The sequence below is a fragment of the Poecile atricapillus genome, chromosome 3, assembly GCF_030490865.1.
Source record: "Poecile atricapillus isolate bPoeAtr1 chromosome 3, bPoeAtr1.hap1, whole genome shotgun sequence".
In the NCBI taxonomy this organism is placed as follows: Eukaryota; Metazoa; Chordata; class Aves; order Passeriformes; family Paridae; genus Poecile; species Poecile atricapillus.
Window position 1 is genome coordinate 37,488,527 of NC_081251.1, and position 25,334 is coordinate 37,513,860.

Below are 25,334 nucleotides of genomic sequence, written 5' to 3' on the forward strand. Positions count from 1 at the left end.
AAAAGAGTAATTTGACACTGGAAGAAATCATGCATCACATACATTGCTGACATCTGGGTCTGTTTCATTTGTCTTAGTTACAATTTTATGTTTGTATGATGGGTATTTCCTGAAACTGCAGTGGAAGAAGTTAATACTGAAGTAATTTTTATTTCCCCACAAGGTGGTACTGTGGTACTGACTATACAGCTCTTGTTTTGGCTATAGTTGATTTATATCTGTACCCCCTTCTGCACATGTTTAAAAGACAGATTTTTGTTTGCAAAGAAAGTTTCAGTGTTAAAATCAAATGTTGTTGCACAATGTTCCTAAGAGTCTTTTTTTAATATGCTTTTTACCAATCTTTTTTTCTCATTAAAAATAAATTTTATTGCAAGTTGTGATTGTCAGAAAATCTCCATTATTGTTGTTTAGACTTTTTCACCTTTTATTGCACTAAAAAAAAATACTTTGTTTCAAACTCCTCTGTTTTCTAACTAAAACAATAGCTGTTGTAAGTTTGTTCAGAAATTAATCTCTTTTTTCCCCCTTTAGTTACACATAAGTAAAGAGGTAACTACAAATAATTACAGTTGTAAAAATAAATTAAACCATTAAGTATTTAGGAGAATGCAGTTTTTTTCCCCCTGAAAACAGACTTAACCACTGTCAAGTACAGGAACAAAACATAATTAATAGTTTTAACCAATCTCTGGCAGTACATGGGGTACTTCCAATTGCTTGCAGAGGTCTGTAGGATCCATCGTGAACAGCTTTATGTGTTTGTACCCCACCATTGAATCTGATGACTTTTCTGTGGTCATGTCTATGCTTCTATACTACTGTAGTTTGTAGTTTATAGTTTGCATTACAAAGTGGAATAAGGCTAGGGGAGACCTGAGCCCTAGCCCTGCTCTGGGGGTCTGCATGCTGTTAAATGGTCAGCATAGCCCTTGGCAGGGCTAAGAAACAGTTTATCAGAGGATTTTTATTAATTAATAATTTTATTAAGTATTATTAATAATTACCCATGTATTACCAGAGGATTGGCTGTAGCTGTACTTTACATGGAATAGAGTTCAGCTGTATTGGTATGTGCTGTTCAGGGATTATTGGTCTCAAGAGCAGAGGACAGGTCTTGGTCTATTGCATTCATCCATATCAATGTAGCCACTGGGATCCAGTGAATAATCCTTATGCTCAAAGCTAAGGATGGACTCAGGTAGGTTTTTGCTCGATTTTAGAAATGCAAACTGCTCTTTTTATGGCCCAGCCCTTTCATCCACTGTGTTTCTCTGTGCCGCTGTTTCAATTCATCCCCTGTGCATGGATATACCATAGGTGGCTTGATAAAGCAGTTACCCAGAAATTCTGGTTGTACAAGTGTCATGCACAATCTATACTTAAGAGCTGGAAGGAACATCAAAATGGGCTCCAGTTATAAAAAATAATAATAAAAAATGAGTACAAATGGAGGCTCACATTTAACTATTATTAGAAATAATGTTCAATGGTCTATGCCTTACTTAGTGATCTCTAATAGCTTTCTAAGAATAAGTTATTCAGTTTCCTCTGGGTTTTCTATATAATTTTCATGAATGGAAGAAATACACTGGAGAGCTGAGTGTGGCTATTACCTTTCAAACCTTCCTTTCAAGCAGAATCCCACTTGAAGTTCTTGTGCTCCATGGCAGGCCAGGGACAACAATGTGGATCAGGAAAGAGAGAGACCCAAAGCAAGTCCCAAATTAAGGGGGTGCAACCATCTGGCACCACACAACTTGTATGGAGGCAGAGTGAATGCCTTGACTCCTCAAGCAGGACTTGTCAATGTTCACAGCTTGCCCTTCATGTCCTCTAGGTCAGAGGATAGAACTGGTCCTGCTAGGGTGAAAACACGACAGGAGATACTCCTCTTTTTGGAATTTGTGGCATTCCAACACTGATATGAGGGTGTGGGAGGCATGGAAACACAATATAGGGGCTAAAAGAACTGAAAGGACCGTGGTCTCCTGGCAAGCAGTGCTTGCAAAGCAGATCTGTGGGATCTGTTACCAGTATTATGGTCATATTATTGTGCCAGAGGTAACATGAGAGCAGGATAGGAAGAGGCACTTCTGCTCAGACATTCTGTACATTTACAAATGGGCACCCTTTCTTTAGGCATCAGATCCCAAGCAAAGAATTTTCTATGATTATATCTTCTCAAAGCATAAAGTTATGGTCTATTAAAAGTCTGTACACCCTACTTGGAAAATGATCTGTCAGCATTTTCAGATTTTGGCTCTGCTTTTGAACAATCTCTGTCCATTATTGTTGATAAAGGCTTCTTTCTTCCTACTATTTTCCCTTATTACAAAGAAGTTCCCTGAATTCTGTGACTTTCCTGCACATGTGCATGCTTAAAATAAGCTTTCTGTGGGCTTTTTTTAGATTTCAAATTCTTTTCTTGATGGAGATAATAACATTAATTCTTCATGAGAGAAAAATATATCCAGTGCCCTGGGAAAAGTGTTCTGGACCTGGTAGCACTGTCTCAAATGTGCTTGAATGAGATCTAACAAGAATAAGCATGTGTCTTAGCCAGGCTCTTGAGACTGCAGGATGGGAGAAATATGCTTGAAGGAATCACACTGAAGTGGTTCGCTGGTAGTACATAGATAGAATCGCTGGTAGGGATATTTAATAACATGGGTATGGTTCTTGTTTCCAGGATTTAGAGTTCATAAAGAACAGGTGAAGAGAGATTAAATGCTTCTCCGACATCATTTTTCTATGTCAGAATTTGCTGTCAGTGCCACAAGTCATCTTTGCAGGGGGAAAAGTGAGCTACATAGCTACAAGCAGGAAAAGGAGGTGTGCCTATGCCCTATAATCTGAGAATCTTGTTTCCCATGACACTAGATCCCAGTAACAGTATTTCTTTGTTATAGAAATGCACTTCAAATATTGAATCAAAGCCATACAAAACAATTTTAAGAATCCTACATCTGAAAGCAGAGGAATATCACACAAAGAGTAGCAGATGTTGAAAATATTTGCCCTCTGGCTCCCAGTTTTGGTTTCTATTCCTAAATGGTCCTTTTCTGAAGCCTAAGAAAACTATTAAGCTGGACTCACACCTGCACAGGCCAGACTCAGCTCACATGCACTCTGAAACATCTGCAGACTCTGATGTAAAGCAACCAGAAACCCCATGTTTTATGAGCCATTTTGGGCTTTAGAGAACCTCTACTAAAGCACAGCTTTCGTATTATGGAAAGAAATTGAAGTGTTGCCAATTGGAGATGACCACCAAAGGGGACAGCAGGATCAAGATGAAAAGAAATCTTTTAATAATGTACTTAAGAGGGAATAGATCCAATAAAATGACCTTTGGAAAGTCTCTTATTCTCCTGTAATTTCTTTGTCAGTTGCTTTAACCAAGTCCACAGGATGCTCCAGGGTGAAGTAGCTGACCTTCAAAGCTTGTGAGTCCTTGTACTTTCCTCTTCTGCTTTTATCATCTTCTGGAAGAATTCAAACATATATCTAGTCACCCACTGAAGAATGGATTCTGGTTTATCTAATAAATGATAGAAATTGCTGGTCTGTTCTATCTGGAAATGGAAAAGACCTAAGATAAAAGCCTCTCTTTATTAAGGAGCCAAAGATATTTTAGATCTCATTTGGCCTTCATGCCCTACTCATTCCTGTTTGTTTTATCTAGTGGTGCTTTGCTGATACAGTTATTATCCTTCTCAGCTACTCTAAACATATAATAGTAATTCTGCACTATCTTTCTACCCCCAGCCCTTTTAATAGTTAGCTTTTTAAAACCCTGTAAGGCTAATTACCCCATGATCACTCTATGTGTTTCTCACCTGAGCAGGCATACTCTGGTTCCCTCTAAATCCACTTGCTCCATTAATTCCCTTGCCTTCTTTTTTCTTCTTGTTGCTCTTTAGAATTTGGATCCTTTTTCCAACATCAGGAAAACCTGTTTGTCCTCATCTTCTGAGTATTTTTTTTTTCTATTCTTCAGGAAGCAAAATAATCCCAGAAAGAGGTGAATGAGAGACATGGAATTGCATTGCACCTGTGATGTTCAAGACCTAGGTTGAAATATTTCAGTGAATGTCCATTTTGACATTACAGGTTGTTCTTGGCATCATATAAAATGGTTGTCCTAGATTATTTTAATGATCATAATCACTGGTTCTAAAATCTGTGGGTTCTTCAAAGACTCAACTGACCACTTCAAACAATTACTCCTCTCTTTCTCTCTTCATTAGTAATCCCCTCACATGCTCTTGGTTACAGTGTTGTTTCATCTCATGTTTGTTTGTCCTAACTAATTTAGATATTAAGTCCTTGGTGACTGACAATGTGTCTATCTATGCAAAGCACACTTAAATAAATAAATTTAATAATAATTAATAATAAATATGCCAGCTGAAAGCTGTGCATCTGGGCTAGCAAGGACGACACTGACATTGATGAATTTGGTTTCAGGAACCATGCTTGCTGTTCCCCTGCTTTGGCTCTATGGGAAGAGCTGTTAATGGATGTTGTGCTCTGATGGCTGCCAGATCCCCCTCTTACAGTCCTTCCCACCAGAGAGTCATTTTGCCTTGCCCCTCATCTCTGGACAATTTGAAATCCAGCCTTTGGAGCTAACATTCTCCTAAAAGTGATTGAAAAACAAGAGGAAAGCATAGATTCTGTTTTGGGGGAGATGATCCTTGCAATTTCCTCAAAATCCCTGTTCACAACTAGTTCCAGTATTTCACTTACAGACAGTAAAATTCTTGCATCTTTGTACTCTATGTGGAAAATTGTTTTTTTCTCTTTCTCTCTCTTTCCCCCCTTCCCCAGTTTCTTATGTGAGAAAGGTTTGCAAAGCAGGTTAGCACTTTTGTGAAACAGGCTCTGTAAACAATCAGACAGAATCATTAAAACTGGCAGGAATGAATTCTTGTCATGTGTGTTAACAGTTGTCTAAGCTTGAACACGATTTAATCTGTTATTCCTGGTGGGCACTACATTGTAGGAAAATAATATTATTAGAGATATAATCTTTCGGTTAGTAATAAACCTCAGGAGTGGTCTGGTGGACAAGGGGGACAAGTGAGTCTTTCCTAAGCAGAAGGAAACTGGGATAAATCTGTCCTTCATGTGCCTGCCTGAGAAATTGTGACTTCTGATAGAAGTAAGTTATTCACAGTATATATTGTAATTTTATTTCATTATGAATAGAAGAGATTATTTGCATATACATTCTCTGGTCCATTCCAGAGCTCTAACTGTAATAAAAGTCAGGAAAAGAATAGCTGAATAATAAGTAGCAAAGGAAGAAGAATTACTGTAATTTCTATGATTATTAATCCATCCTAAGATGACAACTTTTGTCAGAGATGGCAACATCTAGAACGTGTTCATTGTGGTAGTAGTTTTACTGTCATCAAAATCCTGAAGTATTTACTGCCACAAGTAACATTTGTTCTCCCAGTTCACCCCTGGGGAAAAGGGGTGAATGTTCACGAGCTTTGTTTTTTGTACAATCTTTATTTTTTTAGGTAAGTATAAAATACACTTTGGAGGAAGTGGTGGGGTTCTTGGTGGAATTCAGGAGCTGCAAATTAGACCACAAAGCAGTCCTTTTTCAGGCAAATAACTTTTCTTCGTACACCATAAGGCTTCATTGTGACAGAACTTTGTGAGGTCCCAGGAGTACTTTGAATATAAACACTGCAATCTTGAGTTTAATTCAATATTTTGTGGAGTCAGTGGAGAAAGTAATATAATTTGTTCACTGTAATCAGCTAGTAGGTATCTCTGAAGGTCTGATTACTTCATGTTCAAATAAAATGCGCTGGTACAATCCAGATGGGAGTTGATGATGGCATATATAACTAAGCTGGACTTGCTTAGGATGGAGTTTTTTAACCAATTAGAAGATAAAAAAGGCATTATCGATGGATATGGCTCCTTGGGATCTTGGTGTGAGTGAGAAATCCAAACCTAAACTAAATTCTGTGGGCATGCAGTATCAAAGAAAGTTTATTGCATAGTAACTACAATTTTTTGAAGTCTGCTGCAGATCCTCCAGCATAATCTGTGTTTCACAGGTTTCAGGTTGTCTAGTCACTTTTCAAACACACGATACTTTTCGCCTGTGGGAATGAGAAGCCAGTATGTTTGCCTTCCCCCATTCCCCAGCATTTTCCTTAACAATAGCAGAGGCATGAGCACTTGTGGCATCTTTTCCACTTTATGATGGTGTATGACCCATTAGCAGCTTGGGGTTCTGTCAGTGGGCTCAGCCACCACGGAGGTGCAGCCATGATTTGAGCAAGAGTGGTGGATAGTGAAGGTCGCTCCTGGATTATTGCCCGTACTGTCTGGTCCAACCATTTCATGGCTGTGTAGATACTAACAAAGTCTTGACAGAGAGTTATTTCCTGAGGAGCCCTGTCTTTTAATAAATCACTTAAAAGGTTTAATAATTTTTCTCACTGGTATTTCTTAGATGCTTCTAACCCTGAATAAGCAACGTTTTAGCCTGTTCTTCATGACTTTTTCTTCCAGGCAGGACAGCAATACCTGTCAGAGCTTCTAACAGGTTAAATTTGCAGTTTATCCCAGGTTCTCATATTCACTATATTGAAGATGCCCTGAGATTTATGTGAAGCAGAGGAATGCTACATAATGGTCTTCTAATTTTTGTTCCTTTTGACAGCTAAATACCAAGTCATTGTAAGACTCATCTACCCAAGCACAGCTGTCTGTAACTGAGCTAATCTTCTTTCTTCATTAATTAATGAAGAAAACTAGGCACTTCTGGGATGCAGTTTGTTCCATACCAAAGGAGATACCTCAAAAATATAAGTCTTATGACTTGATGGTTTCAAAAATTGTGACCTAATTAGATCACTATAATTATTTCAGGCTATGGGGCAGACTGTTAAGGCTTAGGGAACAACAGATAACAATTTATAGCTTTACTTGTTAAGAGGAATACTGGAATCAATATTTCCATGTTTTCAAATGCTTTACAGGAATTGTGTTTCTCATAATTTCTGTTCTTTTATTCTCTAGAAAAAAGCAACAACAGGATTCCTTTCTTTCCAATTCAAATGTGACTACCATCCATATTTTGAACAAGCAATTCTGCCCAGGGATCCCTCAGAATGAATGAGCTGAAACTGAAAGGTATGTGTGACTCAGACAAATGTATTGGGCTCAAGACAGGACTAACTGGATGCTATTTTATGAGTAATACAGGAGGTCAGAATAAATGATTCGGTAGTCCCTTCTAGCCTTAAAATCTATTTAAAAACTTGAACAAGTTCAATAAAAATGCAATAGTGTTTTACAGAAATTACTTTAAAACCCCCAAGAATTTATAGTCATTAATAGCCTTTTTATGATGTTTTCACTATATATTCCTAGTGCAACAAATCCTATAGAGAGGGTTTTTTTCTTTTTAAATTGGTGTGATGGGAAAAAAAAAAGTCCTCATTTGAACAACCAGCCCTGGCATAGCAAAAAAGCTTGTTTCCTCGTGTGGATGCCTCATATGCATTTGCACGTAGGAAGAACAGTAATTTAGAAATGAGAGGGGGATCTCATTTTATTGTGAATTTTCAAAGCATCACTCTGTGTATCATTTAGACAACCTTTGGCTCTGACTGCTGAGTACAAACGCATCAGCCAGTGTGTGTGGGCAGTGTGAGTCGTTCAATTTTCCTACTATGTAATAATAAAAAAACAAATGGTGGTGAAGCCAGCATTTAGGTCTAGAGAAGGAAGCTGTGATAATGCCATGAATCCTTGCACTCAGGGATCAACAGTGATGGCATACAAAGCAGGCATAATGACAGGCAGATTTTTGCTTAACGGGTGTTGATCTGAGCCACAGGCACATTTATCCAATCTTATTTTTATCTTGCGGCTCCTGTACCCTGACTAATACCTTTAAGAAAAAGAGTGGTGCTTTAAAACATGGTAACTCAAGCCTGTAGGAATTAAACACATTTAAAAACAAGTTAATTCTTTTGGGTTAATATCACACATTTAAAAACAAGTTAATTCTTTTGGGTCAATATCACAGATTTCTAGCCTTTCTTCCTTCCTCTTATTCCCCTCAGCTATACCTGTTTTATGTTTTAATGTAATATATTGTACTGTAGAGGCTGTAGTTTCAATTCATGCTAGTGAGAAAGAATAGAAATCCAGAGCTGCTGCAATGCTGTGTGCCTTCTGGGGATCCCTGTAGCCAAATGTGTCTGGAGAACTTCCCTGCATAGAATATAGCTTCTTCATTATTACTAGTAAGAGGCATGAATAAACATCCCATAATATAAATACCTACTCTGCACACACAAACAAGTTTTTCATGACAAAATCAATGTTTTTTATTGCTTTTATTTGCACTACTGCGCAAAGACAGGATTAAGAATTGTTTTTACAAATTTTATTTGTGTTGAGACATGGATATTTAAAGAAGATCAAGTGTGGAAAGAGAAGATGATTTAAATAATTTTTAATAATCAGACTATCACATTCAGGTTTACAGGCTGGTTGTAGAGAATATGATGGTCCAAATTAAGAGAATTAGGAATGAGAACTGTCAGAAGCAGAATATTAAATAGGGAAAGAGTCAAGCCTCTAATCCCACTATTGTATTCACAGATAAAAGATAGTCAATTCAGTGGTACATAAACATGGACATGTTGACTCAGAGAAACATGGCAAGGCCAGTCACATGAGTAGAATAATAATTCTGATGCCATAAACCCTGCATGGTGAATTGGCTCAAGGAAGATTTTCTGAACTGCACAAGACTCAGAAAAAATTTTCTGTCCAAAGTGATTAAAGGGTAAAGCATTATTTTTAGGTCTATATTCCATAGTTGAACTACGGAAGCTCTAAATATGCTAGCAAAATTTTTTGGAATATGCCAATGATGATGGTTAGTGATGTGAAGAGAAATGTGATAGCGCTGATAATGATTCTGTTGCATAATCTTTTCCTCTGTGTAAAAGGGCCAGGACTTGAATCAGAAATGTGGGTATGCCATAGCAATGCCCACAGTACCTTTGAGCTCTGCCAGGCTTGGAATACTATCAATATTCCTGTGAGATTTTGATCCAAAATGGGGCACAAATTATGTGAGGGCTGAAGACTGTTTATTGTTGCTGGAGTAGTAAGATACAAATTAATAAAGAAAGCAGCAGCAACAAAATGCTGCCGGTCACAATTTGTGGTATAAAATTAAAGTAGACAGCCTGGAGGAGCTAGTGACAATAAGTAAATAACATTTACAAATATGCTGGAGGAAAAAAAAAAAGCAAAAGCAAGAGGAGTCAGTCTCTTGATAGATGACAAGGGTAATAAAAAGCAGAGGGATGAGGCTTTGCACAATTCTTTTATCTTTCTGTCCTTGTTCTCACTCATGCATCCTAAACTGGAAATGTGATCCTCTCATGTTTAATGAGAAGGGACATATAGTATAAAGAAAATAAGAAAAGCAGACATATTCCAGTGCCTTCACTGCTGCTTGTGTGAGCTTATCACCATATGGGAACCTGCAGCCCTGTAGCAAGGCTCAGCCCAAATGCCTGGCAAGGCTCTCACAACTCTGCAAGAAAACCCTGCCTTTTCTGCTGGGTCTTCACATCTAGCCCCACCATCTTCCCACAGCCCCTGCATCCTGGTGTTAGTGAACACATCACAGCCCTGTGTGGGTGCTCCATACTGGACAGGTCAGAAGGCAGCAGCTCAAGCTTATTTCTGCCTGTGCTCAAGTTCTTCACCAAGGACTTCACCTGCCTTTCTCCTACCACGTGCCCCTGCACTACCAGTTGCCTAAAACTCTTCCACATTTGCTAGAGATGTGCACCACATGAAAAAGATATGATACGCTTGAGTGATTTTTTTCAACTTCACAGATTCCCTCTGACCGTAGGTAAGACTTTCAGGGGAGCACACTACCAAAACAGTGCTCCAGTCTTTGTGTTTTCCAGCTGAGGTCTCTCAGGGTGCCATCAGCCATCTACTCCAGACAGCTCTTCCAGGAATCCCATCACAATATTGCCACAAATCCTCCTTGACCAGTCTGTCTGTCTTTGCCTCTTACTTTCCCAGCAGCTCTCTATTACTGCTTTTCCAAGACTCACATATTTCTCAGTGACATTCCTCTCTCCTCCCTCCCCCTTTCTTCCCAAACATCCTTTCTCCCCCTGATTTTCCCAGCAGCAGCCTCTGTCTTCATGTCAGCTTGGTGCCTCTGCCTGAATTCCGTTGTTAACAGAAGTTACTGGCATAACATACAATTACATGGCTATGGATTATGGAGCTCTATTTAGTATTCAAATCCTTGCTTTTCTCAAGTGGCAGAATATAATAAACTCAAAGTTTTGCCTTCAGTGGAAATTTAACAGTGCAGGCAGGCCCATTTTAAGTTTCCACTGTGTGTAGAAAGGAAGCAGGAAAGATTTATGGAAGGAAGGTAATGAGAGCTTGACAAATAGGGGAATTATCCTGTGCTCCTCAGACTGCCTTTCCTTTGAGCTGGAGCAGCACTGGCCTCCAGGGTGGTTCAAAAGGGGTCTGTCTGCCGACCCACAGTGCTGCAGGAGTGTGACAAATGCAGCCAGAAATGTGCTGGCAGCTGGAACCTCCCTGGGTCTGTAAACTGCTTGTAGACAGAGTGGGATTGAAGGGCAAAGGAAATAATGTGGGGGGAACTTCGGGTGAAGACGGTGCCCAGTCAGAATGGACACTGAATGCTAGGAACTGATGAAACCCAGGGAGGTTGTCCCATTTCCAGGAAAGGGGCCAGTCGGTGCCTAGGCTTGTTGGGCTGACCCAGGTGCAGCTTGGTACCTGAGGTGCCTGCACGGAGCAGATTTGGTGTCCTGCTGCCTTCAGGGACAGCTCCCCAGGAGCCTTGGGAAGGGAAGGTGTGTGGAGCTGCCCACAGCTCAGCCAGCCTCAGCAAACACACCTTGTGCCCCTCACCAGCTGGCATTGGCCCAGAAGGGCCACGCTGCTCTTGCTAATGCAGCAAACTTATTCAGTGCAGACTACCAGTGCTGTGGCCTGGGGTAGCCTAGGAGCCTGCTCCGACACAAACTCAGGAGAGCAGCAGGTGACCCTGGCAGCTGGCTGTTCATGCCTCTGTGGGCTGGTGCTCCATAGCCTCCATCACCTTCACTCAGTGCAAAGCTTGGAATAATCAGCAAGTGTAACGTATCAAGGTAGATAACTAATGCAAAGTGCTTTTCTAACCCTGATACAATTATGAGCTATTGCTCATTCTTCATTCAAATACACTAAATTTTCTCACACTAACATGCAATAATTACAACAGAGTGTATTGAAAGCTCTAGTTTGACCTTGTATTCATGTTCCTGAGTCATGTCTTCAGAATGTATATCATATATGCACTGCTTCTGTCTAGAGAAAAAATAAATGTAGAGAAAAAATTATAGTCAAATGCAGTGAAGAATTTCATAAAATGAAATTCCCACAGCAATGCTGCTGAGCTACACTGAGAGCACACACTTTACATGAAAACCATTCCAGAAGAAAAGCATGTCATTTACATTATGCTACGTGATAAAGCTGATACCTCTGAGAATCATAAACTTTTGATCTCATGATTTCTGTGTATATAATATTTTCAGATTTTTTGCTGTGATAGAAATCTTTTCCATTAATTTACCATCTAGTTGCAAAAACAAAGTACTGCTTTTGTTTTATTAGTTTACCTTTTATTTACTGCATTCCTGCTTTACCAGAGGTGTGTTAAATTATTAACAGGTTATGTTCATGTTCACAGAAAAGCTAAATTGAATCCAGTACAATGTGGAATTATTAAAAGACTGGCTAACAGATTTGCTTTGCCCACAAAACTGTGCACTGTGGTTTCAAATATTCTTTTCCTAATTAAAGCTATTTATTTATTTTGATTTCTAGCAGTCATGGTGAATTCTTGACAGTGGTATTTTTTTCCACAGAAATGCTCTGTATTTTTGCAGGAGTAAAACTGCATGTTTAATTGGTTATTTTAACACCTTTAGTTCAATATCTCCGTGCTTTAATGGGTCTATAATTTTTAAATGTAGGTCCATTATTTTCCATGGCACGAACATTGGCAGATTTCTCAAGTGTCTTGCTTCTCATTGCTGTCTCTGATTTCACATTAAAATCCCTCTTTGTCCCCCTTTAGTCCCTGCTGATGACCCTTATTAAACAGAAGGATTTCTAGAGCTGAAAAACTTACCGGGTTAGAAAGGAGCATGTTACAAAAATGTGTTTTTGTTAGAACTTAAAGTGACTATCAGGATATAAAAACCCCTGTCATTGTGCACTGGGGTGCACAAATTAAAGTATGACAAAAGTTTAGATTATTTTTCTTCTTAGTATTTTTTCTGCATGAAGTAGAATCAATAAGTTTTGCTCCATTAAAAGACAGAAATCCGCAGTATCCTTCTTTCCTAGCAATTAACTGAGGCTCCGTGTCAGCAGGTCAGGTCTCCATGATTATTGTCACCATGACAAGCAGGTCATCTACCTACATTCCAGATGCGTTTGGGGAGAAACCGATGGAACCCTTGCCCTCTTTCAGTCCTATCTGGTAGAAAGGGATGTGAAGGATTGTGGGAGAAATGGCTTTAAGAATGTCTTGTGTTGACTGCATGAGGCCAGATTTTTAATTTATGTCAGCTGATGTCACACCATGAGTTGGCAAGGGGAGCTCTGTACGTTGATGCTGGTTGGGATCTGGCTTTTTGAGCTGTGACTCTTTAATAGCAGAGTTTCATCAGAACAACTAATGTGTTAGAAAAATTGGGCCAGCTGGGGTAAAAAATATAAAAATCAAGTGTTATATCCTAAAATGTGTGTGGCTGAAAAAAGGGTAATGGTATGCTTAGACACTGAATGGGGAACTCACTGGGAAGTGCTAAGGACAGGGCAAACACAAGGTTTAGGTGTGAAAGGAAGAAATCTCAAGTATGAACAGAAAACCTGTGTCACACATTGTTCAGTGTTGGGGAGATATTTATGGGACTCCTAATAAATCAGGCTGGAATACCTTCAAGAAGGATACTGAAAATCAGGGGAATCTTAGGGCCCTTGTCACAAATCTTTCACCAAGATTTAACAAAAATGTTTCAAGTCTGTAAATATGCCATAAATTTAGAGATGTAAGAAACTACATTTTGATTCTCCAAAGAGGATATTAAGTGTGAATTGATTATTATTTACACTTATGTAAAGAAGATATTTGTAGAGATAGGTCTTTAATGCAATGGAACAGCATAATGGGATCGAATAGTCAGAAGATAAGACTAACAAACAAGATGTGTGGTTTTAGTATCGAGGATGATTAATCCACAAATCTACTTAACTTGGAATATGATCTTTTCAGTTCAATTTTCAATTGATTCTTTGAATTAATTGTGAGTATTTTTCTCAGATACAGGTTATAGCTCACTGAGACATTATAGACTTGGTATAGGAATCTGTTGTTAAAGTTCCGTGGGAAAAAGTCAGATTTACTCATCATATATATTATCATCTATGATTTATGAATCATATGATTTATTATCATCTCGTAATTTATGAATAAATTATGTAATCTTAGCCAGTTCTACATTTTGATTCCTGTTTTTATCTGTGTTTGGGTATAGAATCTTCATGCAGAACAGTCTATTAGATCAGGCAGAGAATCAGCAACATTCCTTGGGAAAATTTGCAAACTGCTAATTTTTCTGCTTCTCTGAAGGACTCAGCATCAACTGTAAAGCAAATGGATGTTGAAACCCTTAGCAATCCCTTCAGGTCAGCTGGCATATAACTTGTGGCTGGGTTCAGGGTTGACTGTCTCAGTCTACATTGAGATGTAAAGAAGATATTTTTCTAGCCTGGACCCCTTTGAGTGTAGTTCAGGCTGAGCAAAGTATAGAGCAGGATTTGCATTTCTTCTCTGTTTAAGACTTCATTCCTTTTAAAGTATGTCCTCTTTCCAACAATGCTATAGGAAGAAGTGGAAAAAGAAAAGACCAGTCCTAGGAGGGTTTTTTTCTTTGTATCCACTTAAACTAAGTACATAAATGAGGATTAAGCTATCTGAACAAATAGAAGGTTGATTCTCTGTAAGTTGTAACATTAATCGAAGCAAAATGAAAATTCCTCCTTTACTAGAGTATGTGATTATTTTACTGGTGCTATTGAAAACACTTGTTTTATTCAAAAGCCTTGTTATAAAACCTTCATAGACCAAAGAGATGGCTAAGAAACAGTTCCCATAAGCCATAATTGGAGAATCATAAATGTAACAATTATTTTTGTGCTCCTGGAGTCTGTGCAATTTCTTTCTCTCATCAAGGATTAAAATGAAAAAAATACAATAATGTTGTCAGAGCATGGTTTATACTTTAATTCAAAGTTTGTGGGCTAATCCTGGCAGTGGTATAACTACAGTGAAGTTTATTGAAGTTGCTTCACAGAAGGATTAGGTGCTGTTTGTCTCCCCATGCCTCTACTTCTACTCTGATAATATACCTGTATGTAATCAGATTTTTAACTATGGCTGAAATATTGAGTGTATAATTTTTATCTTTTCAAGCTGCAACTTAATTTTTGTTTTGTTTCAGTAATATTTTTGTCAATTGACAACAAACAATTGTGAGTATGTTAAGCTTCTATTTATGTTCCAGATGGGTGATGAATGTATCAGAGCAATCAGAAGCAGAACTATAGTAGTTATGATTGATACTATTTGGAAATAAATTGTGTTAATTTTAATCTTACTGAAATTCCAATAGTCAATTTTACACTAAATTTTTTTCCTTCAAGTCCTTGAACTAGCCCCCATCTGTGATGAACCCATTCACATCACAGTGCTCTTACTTGTGAGGAAATCTCAATCTTCATTTGCTTTGGAATGCAACTTATGGCATGAAAATGCTATGTCCTGGAATGATGTACTCCCCCTATCCAAATGATCAATACATGGTTTTTGTTTTGCAGGTAAGACATTGCCTAAAACAATAAGAAAAAAACAAACAAAAAACCAAAAAAGTGTGGGCATTTATTTCTAATTCTAAAGATTTTGATGCATTACCAGTGAAGAGAAGAAATATATTCTTAGACCCTGAGCACAGCAATATCTTTTGTATCATCATGTTCTGGAGGGATTACATGTATTTAGATATCCTTTATGGAATTTAAGAAGAAATGTGAGGCTTATGTCATACTACTCTTAACCCTAAGATGCAGAGGCACTTAGAGAAGCTAAACTGATATCTGTACATTGATATAAGTCTCCTGATGCTTGGTCAGCTACACAGAAGCACAGCACTGAGAGCATTTCCTGGAAAATGCTCTCCTGAACTTCCAGTGGAAATATGGAGTGTTTGTGCATCCTCTGGGGATTGTCCAGAGGAAATGAAACGGCCTTTCCTGAGGTAGGCCTGCAAGTATTTGCTTAGCTCTAGAGGCAAGAGCATGGTAACCCACAGCCACCACAGAGGTAATTCCTCCTTCTTCCTTCTTCTACAGGCCAGGCTGTAGGTGTCACATATAGGTAAAACCTTACAGAAGGAAGGCCTTGTAAAATCACGGTTCAGGCCTTGTTACTTCAACTAGCCTTGTTACTTTGGCTAAGTGTAGCTAACAGCTAGCTTGATATGTTCCTGTGAGAAAATAATTTTAACAATGAGAATCAGTTTGCATATCAATCTATTCCTGTGGGAACTGGTTGCACCTGAGTAGAGAAAGATTCTTACCTGTGAGAAATTGTTCCTTACCCAGGAGACAAATATATAAAGATCGTTAGAGAGAAAAGTTTTGTACACTCACCATTACAAACCAATGAACTGAGTTGCTAACCAACTGGAATTAAACACGGTGCCTTCTGATAACCATAGAAATATAAGCAGAGGCAATAAAGATTTGGCTATGATGGAAGAAGAAACAGGTGTCATTGTCTGTCTCTTCTACAACATGTAGGATGCTATAGCCCGTTTTCTTGTAGCAGCTCTAGAGAAACCACATGAGGCAGAAAGAGAAATGTTACCTTACCAAGGAGGGATATCTGGGGGTGGTCCCTCCATCTTTCGGAGAAAAACAGGATTTTTATGAAGACCTTGGAAATTCAGTCACTAATGGAGAGTGAGATTTCCAGATGTTTGAGACTGCATATTTTCTTGACTATATAAGTCTTTTAGTAGTGACCTAGGCAGGATCCAGTTCCATGTTTTAAGACTTTTCATGCGGTAATTAAAGTAGCTATGCAGTATTTAACAGTATAAAGCTCATCCCAATGAACAGCAAAACTCCCAAGGGCATCTGTAGGATCAGGTTATTGCCTCCTGGGCTTTGGGTACTCTCAGTTGACTGTGGCTCTCCTTTGCCTCTGAGGAAGCTTCCAGGCTCTAATGTCTACTGAACATCCTTTACTCCCAGTAGTGTTGTTTACCTGCCCTGCTCCTATATCCTCTTTGTTTCACGTTCTTGACAAAGCTGTCAGTTGGTGTGGCTGTTCTGTTTACTCTCTTCAATGTTTCATTTTGAAAAGAACAAGAAGGACTTGGAATTTAAGTCATCAAAAACATGATTTTGACAATTTGAAGAACTTAATCTAATAAACTGTATGGAGAGAAACAATAAATTCAATGCAGTAAGCGAATGAGTGAAGTATTTTTGTCACTGGGGAAGCGTTCTGTAAAAGCTGTGACAGGGATGAGTAATATTTATTTTGTTCTCATGTTTCATAGTTTTTCAGACTGCAATGTCAAAAAGGCCTATTAGGATCATCTAATTTGGATCCCTCCTGCATAAATAGAATTTCACCCAGTAATTTCTGTCCTGAGCCTGATAATTTCTTTCTCCAAAGATATATTCTTTTAGCAGCTTTGTGCTTCTTAATGGTTATTGATTTAAGCGTCCTCTATCCTGCTCTTAAAAATGCTTTGTTTCAGGAAAGAAAAAGTGCACTTTGTTTCTTGTCTGAACAAAATGAGCTTCTTTACTCAGCTTGGCATTTCTCTTCTTTCTCAATAGCAAGAAATTTCTGCATAGCAGCTCAGGGCATTTCAGGGAGTAAATGCTTTCAATTGTCAGTGGAAAAACCCTATTGATTTCAGGTAACAATTGGGGGGAAAAAATCCCATGAAAACAAGAGAAATGTGAATACTTAGCATATGATTAGCAGATTCAGCAGCTTCACTCACTACTCTAATTGTTTATAGACCAAAAGACAGATTGATAGGAATCACTCAATTCTTCCACAATAATTATATACTGTCCACATCATCTTTGCTACAGTTTGAAGAGGAGACTCCCTAAAATATTTATTCATCGGTCAAAAAGATGGGAAAAAGCAGTACTACTGACATGGCGTGAATGTTTAGGAGTGCATTTGAGGAACAAGGAGGATGTTCTGGAAACATTTGTCAGCTCCCTGAGCTATGCTATAACTGGCGATAGTGATATCACTTAGTGGAATGAGTCCTGTGATTGCAATGCTGGGGTGGAGGGCTACAGGTTGTTCAGGAGGAATAGGCAGGGCAAGCAAGTTTTGCACTACATGTCAGAGGTTTGATTGCACAGTCCTCACAGTTAGTGATGCTGTATTGAAGGGGCTCTGTGTGAGGATTAGGGAGATGGAAAACAAAGGAAATGTTGTAGTGGGTGCCTACTACTGATTGCCCAGCCAGAATGAAAGCACTGATGATTCTATTGACAATTAGGAAAAAATTCTGAATTAGTAGCCTCTGTCCTTATAGGAGATATCAGTTTCCCAGACATCATCTGGAAAAATACTGCTGTGATGAACAAATCTTGGAAATTCTTGAAGTTTACAGGAGATAACTTCTAGTGCACAGTGAGCCAATACATTTCTTTGTGGCATAAAGTTCCAACCTAATCCTCTCTAGAGCCAGAGCAGAAACTCCCCCCCCAAAAAAAAGGAACAGAAAAGCAGCGGGCAGCTGTACTGCTTTTGTTGACTTTTGGCTACTTGATCAATTACAAATGGGAAGAGAAAAGAGCATAAGCAGTTGGCATAAGCCATATTGTTATCCATTTTTAATTTCTTATTTCACTGCTGGGAAGGATGCAACAGGCTTGTCTGGACCTGGTAAGGAGGAGTACTGTACAGCTTAGATGTCACCACTGCAATTGTGATTGAATATTGGCACATGTGCTATTATATTATGAGGTGAATGCTGTTTTACAGGTTCATAGCTAACAAACCACAGGGTGGAGAGCAAATAGTGGCTAGTAACTACATCTTAAATTTCAACAAATAAATTTTCAATTATTTTTTGCTATTAGAATTTGATATAATTTCTGAAAAGAGCTTGGTCCAAATGATGACTACATAGTGAATACAAGATTTTACTTCTCTGGAAGGGCTCTCTTAAGTCATAAACTACAAACTCCTTGTGTTTTCATCTGTTTTCATTCTGGGGTCATCTGTTATTTCTAATATGTACTTCTTAGCATTCACCTTTGATCTTTGAAATTTCTAGGTTTTTAAAATTTTACAGTTAATTATTACATGATTTAGTAATGCCAGTGAAAGGATATTATCACTTTCAGTGGCCTCGTGGGAGCTTATTAGTTTACTACCTTGTGAATTGCAAATAAATAAGCCAGTAACTAACTGTTATTAAGGGAAGTTTATGTCTCCATAGTTAGAGGTTTTGATAAACTCTGTGTTCCAAGTTGATTATATTGTGCTCCCTCACAGGAAAGTTCACTAAAACCAGAGCAAGGTACCTAATAAATCACACTAGAAATGGCTTTCTGGAGGTTAATTCACTGTTCAAGCTTAAAAGATGCTTAAACAATGCTGGACTGGAGTGTAGAAGTAGTTTTTTTATTTTTTCAGATGTGAATTCTTTCTTCTTTTGCTTTTTAAATGGAACCCTCAAAAATATTTTCTTGAGTAATGCCAAATTTATGTATGTAAACTAAAGCAGAAAGAGTCGCTGTTCAACAGTGAATATAACATAAAATAATAGGTGGTATAGCAGATAGCACTCAACTTTTCTTTCTCTCTGGCACTTCCTACACTTTATTATAAACTAGTCATATTCCTGAAACAAAAAGCATACTTTCCATAAAAGGGCAAAACAAAAGAAAATGTTATTTATCTGTCTTTTCTCCTTTCATTGTTCTTAGTCACAGCCCTCATTAGAGAATATTTCAGTATTCCTTTATCAGTAGTTTATATTCTCATTCACATCACTGCAAACTTACTGCTTCAAATGAAGGGGTTTGTCTGTTTGCCAAAACCCCTGCCTTTTAACCAATCCCAGACCAAGGCACACCTGCTCAGAAAACCTGTAGCCTAGATGAACATCCCCCCTTTTTTTCTAACATCTGCCTGGGTCAAAGCAAGTTTTAATTCACTGCAGGATGCTTCAGGATCCCATTTCTTAGATTGCTTCTCCCCATATTGCAGTGCAAGGAGGCAGGGAGTGGCTGTGGAAATCAGAGGCACACCTGAAGAGGTTCTTACAGTCAACAGAACACAGCCATAGCCCAGGCTTCCATAACTGCCTTATTGGTGTAATCTACTTTTACAGGCAGCAGGAAGAAGCAGGCACCTAGAAGGTACTGTTTATTTAATCTTAGAATAGATGAAAATTTAAATGAGAGATCTGATGCCTGAAGGGACCTACTTCCTAAGAGAAGGTTGATGTAACTGCCTTGGATGTACAGGGCTGCTGCAGGTCACTTATATAAACAAAAAATCTCTGCAGATCCTCCGTCACTCAGAATAAGCAGAAGTCACCATTTTGCATTTATACATTTGGTGTGCCCCATTTTTGACCACTGTGAGAACTTCTGGCCCGGTTTCAAGAAAGGCATAGCAGGGGATAGGGACAATGGAGACAAGGGTGAGTAGAATAATTAATAGTCAGGGGCAGCTGACTGGTGAGGAGGGGTTAGAAGATGTGGGATACTTCAGCTGGAGAGGGAAAGGTGGGGGTAAAATGGAGGTTTCTGAAGTCACTGAGGTTTCTGAAGGTTTTTAGATAAGATAAAGACAGAACTGCTGCTATTCACCAACCCCTCCACTGTTGGATCTAGAGGACAGTACCACAGGTAGGAACATTCCTTCTGACACACCTACCGCAACAGCAGTTGGTGCTGGGGCTACATAAAAAAAAGGCAGTAGAAACAGCCTGGCTTGTGTGTTTTCTTTAGTAGTGTCTCTCTTCTTGTGCAAGTCAGAATCATGATACTGGGGTAAATGGATTACTGCTGAGACCCAGTGGGTCACTTCTTAACATTTCCTTCCACTGACTGTGTAAGGAATGAAAAGGAGCTGTGCTCCGAATTTCTTTTTCCTGACAATTAATGTTGTTTGGCATCAGTTCCAAGTTGGATGCTCTGGAAGCAGCTACCTCTGATGTTGGTATGACTTTCTGGAACAGCAGGAGTCCACCATGAGCTCTGTCTTTACAAGTCAGGTCAGCCCAAATGACCTGGGAGAGAGCAAGTTCTCTCTCCTCCTAATGAAATCAATGAGAATTACGGGCACTGAGTGTATTTCAGCAGGTGTTCAGAATCTCACAAGGTCAGGCACTTGGTTAATAGACTGAGGCTGCATAAAATGGTGTATGCTATTAGCAGCCAGGGAAAAATCAAGAGGTAGAGAAGGACACTGGGCTGAGCTGTCAATTACATATTGGAACAAGAAGAGAGAAATTGTCTGTAGCACTTAGAACAGAAGGGTTTAGGCAAAATAGAAAAAGTCACTAATGTTTGATGCTATCAAATTTATTCTGCCTTTCACAATACTAAGTGTTTTTGTAATGAAAAAAAAATTCTGCAGCATCAAATATATTAAGGAGTCACCAACATGCAATCACGTTGTTAGTGATACTGAATACTAACCTGCCTCCAAGCCTGAACATATTCAGGCTTAGGTTAGCCTTACATATTTAGGTAAAGTTGACTTGTTTTTGAATGCATTCCTGCATAAAATAAGCAAGTTCAAAATGTCTGGTCAATGCAGGTCAAAACAAAAGTCCACAAAGTTTTTGAAATGACTGAGAAACTTCATAGATCTGGTACCTCCATTTAACCATTCACCACACCAATCATACTTGCTAAACTTAATTTATAGCATCTATACAAGACTGTGTCTCACAATAGTGTAATTAAATTCATAGAAGCTTTTCATAGTTTTAACTTTGTAGCTGGGTGTAGCATTCAATAAATAATACCAATCTCATACCACAAATTGACTCTAATGCAAACAGATAAAAGAATCAAACCTGTTCAGAAGAGACTATTATCCATATAATGGAAACAAAAACCGAGTTAGTGTTGCTTAGCTAATCAGCACAGGTTTTATTATCTCATTCTTTTTTTTCTTCAAGTTGTAAGAGACCAAATCAGAGGTTAAGTTACCATGTTCAGTTTAATTTTTCTTCAAAAACAAAAGCTTCAGCTCTGAAGGATTGTAGGGACCCATTCCATGCCTTACAGTCTGGAGACTGAGCAGCCTCAGTCGGTGTCAGGAACTCATTTGGCAGTGCCCAGGTGCTCAGCATCTCACAGCAGTGGTGGAATGCTGCTGGAAATATTGCTCTCCGAGAGGCAATTAGACATGAAATATTGGGAATTAGTTACACAAACCCTGTGATATTGCTATAATTGTTTTGGCAAGATATTAACATTGGTACATTCACAGTTAAAAGTGGCTGTGAAGTGCATCTGCCTTTCACCAGAAATGTAGTGGTATCATCTGCATCCATGCTCTTCTCCTGCATGGGGGGGAATGTTTTCACCCATCTCAAATTCTCTGGGCTAAAGAGGATATCCCTCAAATCTTCTTCATTTTAACTCTTCACAGTACTCCTTGCATTGTGCTAGGGTAATGTAGCCTTTTAGTTTCTCAAGATCTCAAGGTATTCCTTTAGGCTCATATTTGATTACTGAGCCTGTGAACACTTCAGGGCATGCAATATCCCTTGCTATAGCACAGTGGTTTTCTCACTTGTGCTGAGGCTGCTGGATGTGTCTGCGATAGGAAAAAGATGATATTTTTCCAGTTTTCTAATAATTTGATATTGCATTCTGGTATCAAAACTCCCCTGAAGTAATTGTTCATCCTTCTGATCCCTAATTGCATTTATCAACTCAGTATGAAACCTATTGCTACCTGGAGCTTTGTCTTCCTCTATCCAAATATTTCCTCACAACTATTTTCATAATCTGCAAAAGAACCTACAAAATATATCCTCACAGGAGGCACTGTTAGTATTCTTCTTAACAAATAAAGAGAAAAAAAGTCATTGAGTTTTATGTTACATTCAAAATTACTGTTAATATGAAGGAATGTTTTTTTTTTCAGCATACAAATACCATGCAGCACTATAGGTTGTGAGATAGAAATTGTTTGTGTATTATTAGGTTCATGCTGTTTTGAACTACAGAATCACTTCAGTAATACTTTTCTTGGAAAATCAATTATATATGAAATTGTGTAGCAATTTAGTTACATAAACCCAGGTAATAATATAATTAAAAAGAAAATATTTACTTGCTGCATGGGGTATTTTGGATGCATCTTAATTATGTACCTTTGCTTGCTGACTTGTGTTATGTTTATAACCTTTGGGTAAACCTATAACGTGGATATGAAAATAATAAAAATTGATATCATAGTTAGACTTTAGTGTAATTTGAAAAATTGGTATCTAGATATTTGCTGCCAGTGGCACTGTGAATTAGGAAAAGACATAGAAAAAAATATTCATCAGGATGTAAATCTTATATTAAAATGTGAGGCATCAGACTGTAAGCATCCAACTAACCATGTTTTAAGTATTTTAGGCCAGATTGGTCTAAGTGGTGTAAATAGTTTGACTCTGGCAGAGTCCAATTTTTGATACTATTTCTCTGCTGTGAGTCAGCTCTGAATTAAATAATTTCATTGTTCATTTTAATGAAAAGGGTTTTGGGCAATATTCTTCCCAGATATCTTGCAACAGTAGGCATGTATAGTGAGTGATTACATTTTTCCTCATTTATCAAAAGTAATTTCTTTAATTCTTATATCAGGAAGATCCTCTTCATACATCTTGGAGTAGCAGTTTTATTAGGAGTTTCAGATGATGAGATCACCACAGTCATTTGCAGCATCACTGAAGTAAATGAGGCAGGACTTTGCCAAATAGTCAAGTGAGCATCGCAGGCTTATATATCAATATTTGTCAAAGTATTTACAGACTTTTGGAGTCTTTAATTAGCTGTTGTATGTTGGGGATTCAGTTCAGTGAAGACAAACAGACTGTATTCCCTTCAAAAGCTGGATGACGTTTACTGCAGTTCTAACTTGAGGATTTGTTCTGTGTTGCAAAGCGAATCAAGCACACTGTGATTATAGCTCCCCATTAATCACTTTCTGCATTGTTTCTTTACCAGTCCTAACAATTTTTTTCTCTAGGACTGCTAAATTAAGTCTAAAATCCCTTAAGAGGATACATCTCCACTACTCAGTGAGCTTTGTCACTTTCTTTCAGAGAACTGCCTGACTAATTGATCTGATTTTAGGTGGGAATGTCCATGACTGAGTAGATGTCAAGTCTGCTGCTGTGGTCACTGATGATCTAACCAAGATCATCAGTGGAGTTCATCCATGTGACCAAAAGCAGGCCAAACAAGTTACTTTCTGAACTCCTCTGATAAACTCAGATGTATGTATGCTATGTAGACTTGAGTAAGAGATGAATGACACTTTTGGTGCAGAAAATATGGGTGAAAGTCAGATACACAAGTTAGGTAGAACTGCTCTTTAAGCTCTACCATAAGAGGAGCCTCTTGTTCAGGGATGTATATTTGTCTTGTGGCTGTCAGGAAAATTAATGCACAAACACCAGAAGTTTATGTCCAAAAAGGAGACAGAGGAGTCCTTTTACTTTCCTGACATGTCTCAAGTATCGGTAGAGTTTGCTGTTGCTGTCTTTTACTCATTTTGAACTTGCTGCCTCTTTTAGTTCTGTAAAGTTGATACTTTACAGTTTCCTTCTACCCCCTGGGCTGACAACCCTTGCTGGTGTCTTCACAATTGTGTTTTCTTCACTACATTTCTCCATTCTACCATCCTTACATACACCTCCAAGACAGGTAAAAACACAGGTTTGCTTTATGGTCACATCCTTTGGGAAAAGAGAAGGAAGGAAGAAGAATTTTTTTGTGCAACACCATCTCCCTTGGAACCTGTTTTTGTATAACTAAATTCAACTCAGAGTTGCCAAGCTGTGAGAGGCCAATGTCCTTTATACACTATTCTATATTTATACTCAGCAGAAATCGGTGTCAAATGCCATACTGGGCAACTGCCAGGGCCAGCAGGTCCTTGTTTTCTGTGGAGACTCCTATGTATGGTTGACATTTATCATTATTACAAAAGGTTTCCTCTGCAAGTAATATTGGATTCCATAGATTCTCAAAGGGACAGCTTCTCCTGTGGTAATGAATAACCTGATTCAGTTTAATCCAGAATGTCTCGCTGATTGATCTCTGGTAGTCAACATGTTCTGTAACAAAATTACTATTACACCTGGCAATATAAAATTCAAGGAAGAAGGTCAATGCTTAGTTTTAAAATAAGTAGGGGTTTGATGACTTTTTTGAGGACCCTCACCCCAGCCCCACATCCTGAATGAGAAATGTCTTCCTGTCTTTTGACAAAATCATATCCTGGGCCACACCCACAGAGAAGAGAATCGTGATGGGAGTGAATAGGCCAGAAAAGTGGGAGGTCATCAGGTCTAGATCCTATTTTCATCTCTATTCAGGAAGTTGCTTTGCCATACAATTTGATGTCTTTGGGGGTGTCTTGCCAGCAGGGAGCTCTGTGTTTGTGGGATGCAAGTCCACAATGTGGTCCTGTCCTAAACCTGCCCTGAATTCACCCCTTTTTTTGCCTACTGCTGGTTTGCAGGCTCTGCTTTTTTCACTAGTAGTTTCCTTTAGCTGCAAGTACTACGATCACTGTGTTCTGAGATGTTTCATTGGAATCGTAGTTGAGAAATTTCTGCTAGTTTGTTCAAATTCTTTCTGCTGGTATCTTTCTAAAAAGTATTATCTTCAGCAATGATCTGTGTTTTTCTTTAGGCTTTAATATTTGAAAGGACTAAATAAAGCTCAGACATCCTAGATCCTTTTTCTGATGTAGGTATTGCAAGACAGCTTCTTCTTTCCCTACTCATCTCAGTCTTTTATTTGGTATATTCTTTCTTTACTAAGTATAGTGTATCAACTATAATAGCCACCTCCAGCAGTATTATTTTGCTCTGTTTCAAGTGGATATTATTGAATTTTCT